Source organism: Lytechinus pictus, chromosome 1 (genome assembly GCF_037042905.1).
Source record: "Lytechinus pictus isolate F3 Inbred chromosome 1, Lp3.0, whole genome shotgun sequence".
NCBI lineage: Eukaryota > Metazoa > Echinodermata > Echinoidea > Temnopleuroida > Toxopneustidae > Lytechinus > Lytechinus pictus.
This window is the reverse complement of record NC_087245.1, coordinates 37,610,010-37,620,868: the sequence shown is the minus strand read 5'-3', so window position 1 is coordinate 37,620,868 and position 10,859 is coordinate 37,610,010.

Below are 10,859 nucleotides of genomic sequence, written 5' to 3'. Positions count from 1 at the left end.
CTGCCAGGTACCCATTCACCTTACCTGGGTTGAATGCAGCACAATGTGGATCAATTTCTTGCTGAAGGAAATTACCCCATGGCTGGGATTTGAACCCACAACCCTCTGTTTCAAACTTCAGAGGCTAATCCACTGTGCCACAACGTTTTTGACTCATGTTATATCCATTTGATATTTTTTTTACTAAACTGGGCCTCAGTAGCTTGGTATTTATTTTGGGGAGGAGTGGAAATAGGTTCAACTATAGAAACTTAAAAAAAAGTTGTATTTCTCAATTTGTTAATGTAAAACAGTGTTAGACTCCTCATTGGAATTATTAATCATCATTATTGTAACCTATTGTGATTCAATGGAGAGCTTCTTTTGTTTTGGGATAACAAAGCATGTTTTAATAAAAAACATTCAAATAATCATGCTCATCTCTGTGATTTGATCATAATAATCACATGATATCTCTCTGATGCCTTTTTCATGAGCTACAAAGCGCTTTCAGGTGCCTTCCCTGGTCAGCGTAAGAGATACAATGTTTGGAATTATACAAAAATATGTTCAAATTGTTTTATTCTCTCAGTAAAACCTTTACATAAAAAAACAAATATAATACAAAGTTAAAATAAATGTATGACAAGTCGGTGTACAAGACAGTCTGAAAATTGCATCATGGTTCAGAATCGTACTGAGGGGTAGCATCCCCTTCTACTGTTGTTCTCCTTCCACAGTTGTGAACATTGCTGATTCATGATCTACTGAATAGAGACAAACGGTACAGAGACACTTTAATGTTCACAGCTGTAGTTCAGTGATTTTCTTACGAAGTCTTACACGTGGTCCAAGAGATGTTATAAGTTACTTCATCATATCCTGATCCAAGCAGAGGAAAACTTCTTCATTCACCTCATATTTAAACGCATCAACATATCTCCCAAATTCCCAAGAATGGAGGTCGCCGAGGACTTGATTGTCTGCCGTTACGGTTCGCGTCCCTAAAATGCAATGGCATACTTCTTGTGGTCTTGGAGTTTCTGTTTTATGCGCTTTCGTTCCTGCCAGTGTTCGTGTTCGCTGTTATTTGGACGTTGCATTTTTTTTTCCTTTTACTTTCTGAAGTTAACTTTTTGGAGGAGCCTTTCAACATACATATTGCATTTTGGACAGGAATTTCATCTTTGGCGCTGACTCGCTTTATGATGAATTCTTGTCGCGCCAAAGGCTTGGGGGAGATAGAGGATTCTAAAACCTACCTCTACTGTTCTGCTCTTGCCACAGCTGTGAACATTGCTGATTCAACATCTACGGAATGGAGACAAATGGTACAGAGACCTGGTTTATGGCCAATGACCCTTTTCTGCTCATGTGCAGATTGTGATTACAAAATGTCTGGTTTAAACACGTAACCCCTGAAATCATTAACCCATTTGAAACTGAGCCGTTTGTAGAGAAGTTCGGCAAGTAAAACGGCAATATGACATGATCGATTGCAAGAAGAAAAATGATACCAAACACTCTTACCAAATTTAATAAAACAAAAAATGATATTTTTTATATAATATCGATCAGCAATGTTGCCCTTTTACTTGCTAAACAATGATAGATATGTAGGCTGTTGATTGTGGAAAATGTATTTAATAGCATGATCAACCAATCTCCTTTGGGTTAATATATATTTTACAAGTAATCCCAGTTGGAAATTTCCTACCAAATTATGTGTTCTAATTCATACTCCCATACAATAAAAAAGAACTTGGGTTAGAATTTATGATGCATTAAACAAAACTGATTTCATTTTTAATTCCACCAAAACTGTTGCTGTAAGACTGGTTAAAAGTTAATCATGCATTTGAACATATATTTTTTTCCTATTAATCGCCCAAGTAGAAGAAGTTCATTGAACTTTGCAAACATAGTACTGATGTGTTTCGCTGATCTCTGCGGTCTTGGAAGTCATCAATGCATCATTCGTAATTTTAGGACAAGTGAAATCAAACTGTTTTTTAGCTCTATGTATGTGGACTCTGAATTGTAGAATTCGAAGCAAGTAATCATTGTTTGGTTTTTAAGCAATGAAACTTACCATCGCTCTTTTGCTGATCGGAATATAAATTATAGCTACATCCTGACCGCTTCTGAAGTGATGACGTGTCCCAAAACCTTAACCAAAGAATTTTGGTCAAATCTGTATCTAAAGACCACCCAAGCAAGACAAGGAATGAGGTCATAAAGAGCAGCTGGTCTTTGTGGACAGGTTCGTTCAATATTCATGTTTAAATGTGGAAAATCACTCAAAGAGAAACAAAGCTTGTTTTTTAACTACAGGTTGTCCTATTCAGATTGTCGATAGAGCAGGTTCGACTGTATACGAATTCCAAACTCCTCATTTCTGTGATAAATGCAACATGTCATAGGGGAAGACAAAGGTCAACAAAATAATATTATGAAGAATATATTACTTAAAGAGATCGTATATGATTTGAATGTGAAATATAAAGGTGCAAATAGACGCTAAGTGATGTGTAGAGTCTATTTTTATTTTCATTGCATTAGGACATGCTGCAAAGGTAGTTTTCCCCCTTTTCTTCTTCATTACATATCTGTTTATAGGGGAATTAAATGAACTTGACTTTGAATTCGCATTTTCCCCTAACATGGATATATATATATAAATAAAGCACATGTTGGTGCGCAAAGAACAAGGGTTTTAATTCTCTCAGTATATGATCTGGGGCCCGTAACACAGAGCTTAATAATGATCGTAGAACATTTTTCTACGATTGATTCCATTGACTACAATATACAATCAATCGTAAAAATCAAGCTTACGATTAATCGCTAAGCTTTGTGTTACAGGACCGAGTAGATATGTTTGTGTGTGTGTGTCTAAAAATACTACGATACATGTATGTACATTTTTGTACATGTATATGTATATAACTGTGTATGTGTACGGAGTCCTGTACTATACGTTTATATATAGATATAACAAATTATATATGCATACACTTTAAAGAAATGTATGAGTGAGTATATCATATGTGCATTAGAGTCTATTTTGTGTTACTGTGATGTGGTAGTCTGTTGTTGTTTTTTGTTTTGTCAGTCACTGGAGCAAATAACTTAATCTTTCTGTCAAGAATCTTTGGAATATATCCGGCCTTTTTTCTGGATTTCATCATCACCTGAGGGAATGTCAGACTCGTAAGTGCCTGTTTGCGAAAACCTTGAATCGTTTATTGTACAAAGGTGTTGCTATACATCACTTCTCTCTTTCTTCCCTTTTATTCCCTTATCTTCTCTCTTCTTCTTTCTTCTCTTCTCATATTCTATCCTCTCTTCATTTCTTTTCTCTTTTCTTTTCTCAATTCTCTTTTCTTTTTTATTCTCTATTTTCTTCACTTCCCTCTCTCTTTCTCCATTGCCCTACTCCTCTCTTTATCTTTCCCAAAATTTCTTTTACCTGCATTTGATATTTTGTCTCTGTGAATTTTTTTTTTTCAAGATTGTTCTTGCATATTTTTTGGACTATAGCCACATTTTCAGGAATAGAGTCGAGCCCGGTAGTTCTAAATCATGTAGCGAAAAATTGGGGTCTTGAGGTCACGACCTTGACTGCACCCCCCCCCCCACCATGTATACATGTACATTGAAAGACCATGCAAGGAAATGAACAAGGGGGGTAGGGGTCGTGATAGGTGTACTGCATAATCTCATTGGCCTGAATTCACAAAGATGGTTCTGAAACCACAGTTTATGCAAATTTCATTCACTGATAATGCTTTATTCGGCATGGCATGTAAACAAAGTGTCCCATAATCAATGCGGGCTTTTATCATACTGTACTTAATTGACAGCCGTTATTAAGGTTCCAGCAATAATGCGCCCACTATTTATGTTAATTAAGCAACGTAAACAGTGAACTCATTAATGTAGGACCTTCGGTGACTGGCGCAAATGTTGCGCCCTGTGGCAAAACTGCGCATCCATCATCAGATGCTTCATTGATATACCCGCTGAATGAAAGTGTGAGGATGAAATCTGTGTAAGCACTGGTTTGACGCCACAGATTATAAATCAAACCACCTTTGTGAATTCGGGCTAATGATAATGGAGCCCTTAGTTTTAAATTGATTGGTTGAAATTTTGTTTTCAAAACGAAACCCGCTCTCTCAGCATGTCAAATGTAGAGACAGTGATATCAATTATGGTGCTAGAATTAACAATATATTTTTCCCATTTATCAGAATATTCTGAGCTAAGCGTAAACTACTGATAAGATGGATTCCAATCTCCATTTTATGTTCATCTCAGACCATTTTTCTCTTTACTGTAAAATTGTGAGAAAAATTATGTACTCTTTGCAAATTTATGATTAGTTTGAGTATGTTAAATAATCTTTATTTTGCCCCTAGATGTCTTGCTACAGCGATGCATCTCTCTTTCTTTGTCCCCCTTCTCTCTCTCTCTCTTCCTCCACCTCTTTCCCTCTCTATTTCTCCTATTGTATCTTTGTCTTTCTATCTCTTACTCCCCTCTCTCCCTTTTTGTCACCCCCCACGCCCTCTTGTACCTCACAATCTCATTCATGCTTTGTTCGTGTCGATCAGACATTTTTTGTATTGTCTTTATTTGGAGTTATTTATTGTTCGATCATCAGAAATGTTTATGGGTGTACAAATTGCATGATGATACAATGAAAGAATTAAATACAGGTGAAATAACATGCAAAGTGGCATTAGAGCTTAAACAATTGAATATCAAATCACTTATTTAAAGTCAATATTTTTTTTACAGAGGACGGTAGCTCTGTACACCTACATTAGTTAACCTTTAATATTATTCTGTGAGCCTGACATTCATGTTATATGAATGGTACCTTCCCCATGAGCCGTGAATTTGAATTTAAATTTGAAACATACAGGATAACTTTGAATACATTATCTATACTGAAGTACAGGCACATGTTGAACATGTCAAATGTATTTGCCATTTCAGGGATCTCCATGAAATGAATTATCTCAAATTACATCTACTTGTGTGATGGAAAGAAATTTGTAGGTTGTCAACCGCTTATAATGAATTTGAATGTGGATTTGAGAAAAAAAGAATACAAAGAATGTTGTAATCATTCTGTTCCAGAAGTTGTTTAGGAATTGTTGCATTAGGATATGCGAAAACCTGTGTTTTATCATTTGTTTCAAGTGAACTCCATGTATTTTTTCTGTTTACAGATTGCATATTATCAGGAGATATGAGATCTGTTCGGTATGCAAAACATGATATTTCTACAGGAAATTACAAAATATTACATAAAAGTAAATTTCAGAGCAATTTCAATAATATCCTGACATATAGGCACCGTGACATTGTATACTTCCTCCTCCCATACAGCTCTGTTACTTGTTTGACCAATTTTTCAACTGAATAAATTACTTTTGGCCTCATGTATAAACCTGAATAATAATCATGAAAAAAATCCTCTTTTTAAGTTTGTATTCCATAGATATGAGTGTAGCTCTTGATGTTTGGAAGATAACTGGGGCCCATTTAAAATGTTAAAGATAGATTTCCACTTGTGGAATTCGATATTGGAATATCTATTCACTCTTAAAGATTTAATTAAGTCAGTACCCAAGCATGTGTAATAAGTTTTTTCAGACTTATTTCAGTCAGATCTGATTATTGACGTCTAGGAACGATGTTTAAAGTCACCATCGGAAAGACGTGACGGGGGCTTGAACCTCAAACCCGTGCATTTATGGGTAACTTCCCTCATGTAGCCTGGATTACAGGCTCACACCACAACATCCCCTAGAGATTCTCATCACTAACATATATGGCATTGCATTCTTCAGCATCTTCAAAGCCTTTTCATATGAAGGTGAAAGGTGGGGACCATTAATTGGTGGATGTTTGTATGTCTGTTCTATACTCCCATCATGAACAGTTCCTCTTTATTTTTGTATCAGTATTCAATCTCCCTTTTTTATTATGACCATTCGGGCTAATATCGCCAAGTATCGTGTTTCTTTCATTATTTCTTATAAAAGTAAGAGAAAATGAAAAAAAAATATTGTATTAGATCATTATATTCTTAGTGTATGAGAATATTACAACTATTTATACTCCATATTATTGTACATTTTCGTATAAAAGAGATGAATTCCAGAATTATTTTTTTGTAACAATCGTTGCTACAGCAACCATTCAACGATCTAGTTTGTATATGATTATGTACACATTTATTGGTTTGTACAAAGTGCAGTATGTATATTATATCGATTCGATGAGAGATACTGGTTTATAAGGGAAAAGACAGTCTTCAGCGGATCATGCAAGAGTTATTTAAACGGGGAATCCAACATTGATAGAATATTTTTCCCAAAATGCGTGAAATTAAAGATATATTTGTGAAAATTCGACTAAACTGAGATGAAAATTGTTATGAACATTTGACAGTTATCACTGAAGGTCTTTGATCCTCAAATTGGTAATGCTGGTTATGACACTACGATGTAGTGATGGATAACCCAGGTGAGGTGAATGGGTACCTGGCAGGAATTTATTCCTTGAAATGCGTGTGCGCTGTAATCTTAGTAATTACGGCTGCCAAGCTACAGCTGGGGTAATAATATCCAAGTCATTTGGAAGGGCATAGAGACATTATTCATAATTGTGATATGCGCTATACAAGAACTGTTTATTATTATTATTATAACGATCCCATTCATTCCAACACAAAATAATTGGTATCAGGTCGAATAATTGACTGAATTTATAAATTTGATTTGTTTACTGGACTTGCACAAATTTTGCAATTACATTTGTCTCGAATTTGTTTTCAGGACAAGTGTTTGGTTAGAGACAGAATATTCTTGGTTTTTGTATCAATAAATATTCTATTTTTTAATTTTAAGCAGTACCCTATTAAAGTGCGGGTTACTTAAAATTTTCATGCAAGAAACTGGAGTTATACCTCACTACATGGTCTATTTTAGACTGGTGTTCTCATTTTTTCAACGTTCATAACTGGGGTTTTTAGTACTCTGATTCTGAATTTCACAATTATTTCTTTAATTTTCTGCATTTTTCACCCCCAAAGGTTGGATTTCCCTATGATATCATCAGTCAGATACAGTCTGGTCCAGCTTCAGTATGTTTTTGCAGATTTACTTTTTGCTCCATTTTATTTTATTTTTTGTCTTTGTAACTCCACCATTCTAGACAACTATCAACATAGTATACATACTGAGTTATAAAAGGTGTATCATTTTGATGGCTGTTTTTATACCAAAATGTGTACAAATTGAGACTATTAAAATGCCAAAATGAAACAATTTTTGCAGTTTGACTCAATCCATAGTAGTTTCAGCACTGAAATAACAAGCTTGTGATATATTTTTGTGAAAAGGGAAAACTTAGGAAAGAAAGACAAGTATGAACAGATCGTGCAATTATGATGATGTTCATGAGCCTGTTTCATAAAAGTAAAACTCTGGCAATGCTTTGCCTGAGTTATTCAATGTGTTATTCTCAATGACAATTTTGTTTGCCAGAGTTTTTTTTATGGCAAAAGTTTCATGCAACAGGTCCTAGGCTTAATATTTCAGAGAGAGACGGGAGAATGAAAATGGAGAAAAAGTTAAAGTTGGAGAGAAAGAGAGATGAAGAGGGAGGGTAAGAGAGAAAGAGATGATGAAAAGTAAAAATGATGAAAATCCATATTTTATTGTTCGAAATAGACATGAAATGAATTGCTCCGAAAATTTGCTTTGCCCAATTGATCATGGGCCCAGCAGCCGCTGTGCAGCGCCAGATGGATGAGGCTCTATCCCTTTAATCGTTGAACGCCAAGCAGGGTAGCAGCAACTTTAATCTTTTAACGTCTTTTGGTATGACGCGGCCAGGGTTTGAACCCCTGACCTCCCGGTTGTGAGACGGATGCTCTACCAACTGAGCCAACACACCAGTGGGGGAAGAAAGAAACAAAAAAGCAAGAAATGGACAAGTGCTTAAAAAAAAATATTACAGAAAATTTTACTGCAGATCACATGAAACAGTGATCGTGTTAAAGTGGCCATCACACCCAGACATTTCAGTTTGCATATTCCAATGTACTCTACATATAGCCAGCCATATTCTCCTTTAAAACTCTATCATGACATCAGTCATTATAAAGATATCAAGAATACAAATTCTTTATTTGAAGAATTATTTGTGCTGTTAACAAAGTGCAATTCTTGATATTAAAGGACAAGTCCACCCCAACAAACAATTGATTTGAATAAAAAGAGAAAAATCCAACAAGCATAACACTGAAAATTTCATCAAAATCGGATGTAAAATAAGAAAGTTATGACAATTTAAAGTTTTGCTTAATTTCACAAAACAGTTATATCCACATCCTGGTTGGTATGCAAATGAGGAGACTGATGACGTCATCCTCTCACTATTTCTTTTGTATTTTATTATATGAAATATTCTAATTTTCTCCTCATTGTCAAGTGAAACAGTGATTAATTCCTCCCTGAACATGTGAAATTGTTTAATGTTATACCGAGGTTGTTTTACCTGACTGCTAAGAAAGCACGAATGCCTGTGAGCAAGCAACCAGGGGACCAACGGCTTAAGGTCCTCTCCGAGGGACCTGGTAATGAGGATAAATGCCTTACCAAAGGGCACTAGCGCACCACTTGGGAATCGAACCCGGGTCACCGGAATCCGAAACCCCCGCTCTACCGACTGAGCTATCGCGCCTCCCCATGTATACTACATGATTCAGTCAAGTCGGTCCCATATGGTCAAATTTGTAAAAAATGAAATATTGTATAATTCAAACAATAAAAAACAAAAGAAATAGTGAATGAGAGACATCATCGACTATCTCATTCGCATGTCACAGAGTTGTGCATATCCCCGTTTTGTGAAAAATAAGCGAAACTTTAAAATGCCATAACTTTCTTATTTTACTTCCGATTTTGATGAAATTCTCAGTGTTATGCTAGTTTGATTTTTCTCTATTTATTCAAATCAATATTTTACTGGGGTGGACTTGACCTTTAAGAAATGGGATTATGAAAACGGCTTCCAAGAGACTACCTACATCGGTATATATGTTGGTTAAAACATTGAGGTGTGAGAGCCTCGTAAGTAAAACGAGATGAGTGCCCTCTAGGGTCTCACTTGCAATTCATAATTCAATATACCCAGGATTAGTAATCCAGGTGGGTGTTTCATAAAGCTGTAAAACTACGAGTGACTTTAAGAACGACTGGTGATCCTTTCCTATGCCTCAAATCCTCACCAATGAACAAACATGTGGTGTTTAACATTTACCACAAGAAAGGATTACAATTTGTTCAAATTTTTTTATGAAATGCCAACCAGGGGGGGGGGGGTGTTAAAGTGTGACTTTATACGTCATACTTAAATCTTTGTAAAACAAAGGATTTACTCCAGGTTTTAACTATGGGGGTGGCTGGATTCACCTCAAACTCAGAGATCATCCTCACCTCCTCCCTCCACAAACTCTATTCAGTGCGTCCCCCTCCCTCAACCCAACCCTCCTCCATCACTTGCTTCTTCCATGTCTTCTTTGCTTCGGTCACGCCTTCCCCTCTGACCAGCCACCTCAATCGCCCTTCTCAAAACATGATCAACACCCCTTCTCAACACATGTTAATAGAAACGTAATCTGTCCGCTTCGCCGCCTGATCCACCGATATTGAAATATCTTCTTTTTTTTATTCACCCATTGAATATACGAGTGATTTCAAGTTCAGTGTTTACCTTTTGGTGTTGGTGTTAAGTCAAATTTTACATGAGCATAGCACCAAACATGAATTGAAATTGATCCTGAAAAGTCACTCACTCATAATCAGTTTCGATTTGGTAATATTGTGATCTGTATAATTTTTTGTAAACTCAGAATAGGTTTTGGAGTTTGGAAATGCAATCCAAATTGTGCCTCCAACACCATCACCAATAGTGGCAATATTCAGGGTGCCTTGTTGACTGGCCCCGATCCCACTATCTTTGGCCCAGGAAATTTTTTTACTGCCCCTTTTAATTTTCCCTATTTGTGCTACAATAAAGACTGTTCCCTATAGCAAAAAGGCTTTGCCATTAAAGTATTTGAATATTCATGTGAACACATATCCATGCAACACATACTTGACGGATGTTTCCTTTAATATGACCATTACTAATCAAACTATAATGAAAATTTCCCCATTTTTAAAAATCTGAAATGACCTTTGACCTAGGTCCAATTACCAACCATTTTTCTCACACAGAGCTTGATACATGATACTCCATGTATACAAGCCTCGTGGAATATGAAAGCAAAAATTTGAAGAATTTTCAAAAATTTGAAGAAAAAAGTTTTGTTTGATAATAAAACCCTCACATAACCTTTGACCTAGACAGAGAACCCCATTATTTGTTTGATAAATTTCTTATATCAAATAAGTATCCACAAATTCATTTATTTGATTACATATTTTTAAAATAATGAATATCTATCTCACCATACCTACGTCTACACTTACCATCACAAGCAGCGGTGACATGGCATATGCTCCTGCGACATTTGCTCCGGTCTTAATATCGCAGAGGGCATAGGGTTAGAGTTTGGATTGCAATAGAGTAGGTTCAAAATAATGTTAAGATATTAAGGACTATGGTTTTATTTAGTTTTGGAGTTGATCGAGGTTTTAGGTTTGTGCAGATTTTCCATCGGAGCGATTGTCGCCGGAGTAAATGTCATGAAACCCCAGCAGCATACCAAAATAAAATGCTTTTAGAAGTGCTGGCCTGAGCATTTAATAAAGACGAGCAACAACAAAAAGTCAACCATGCATGCATAA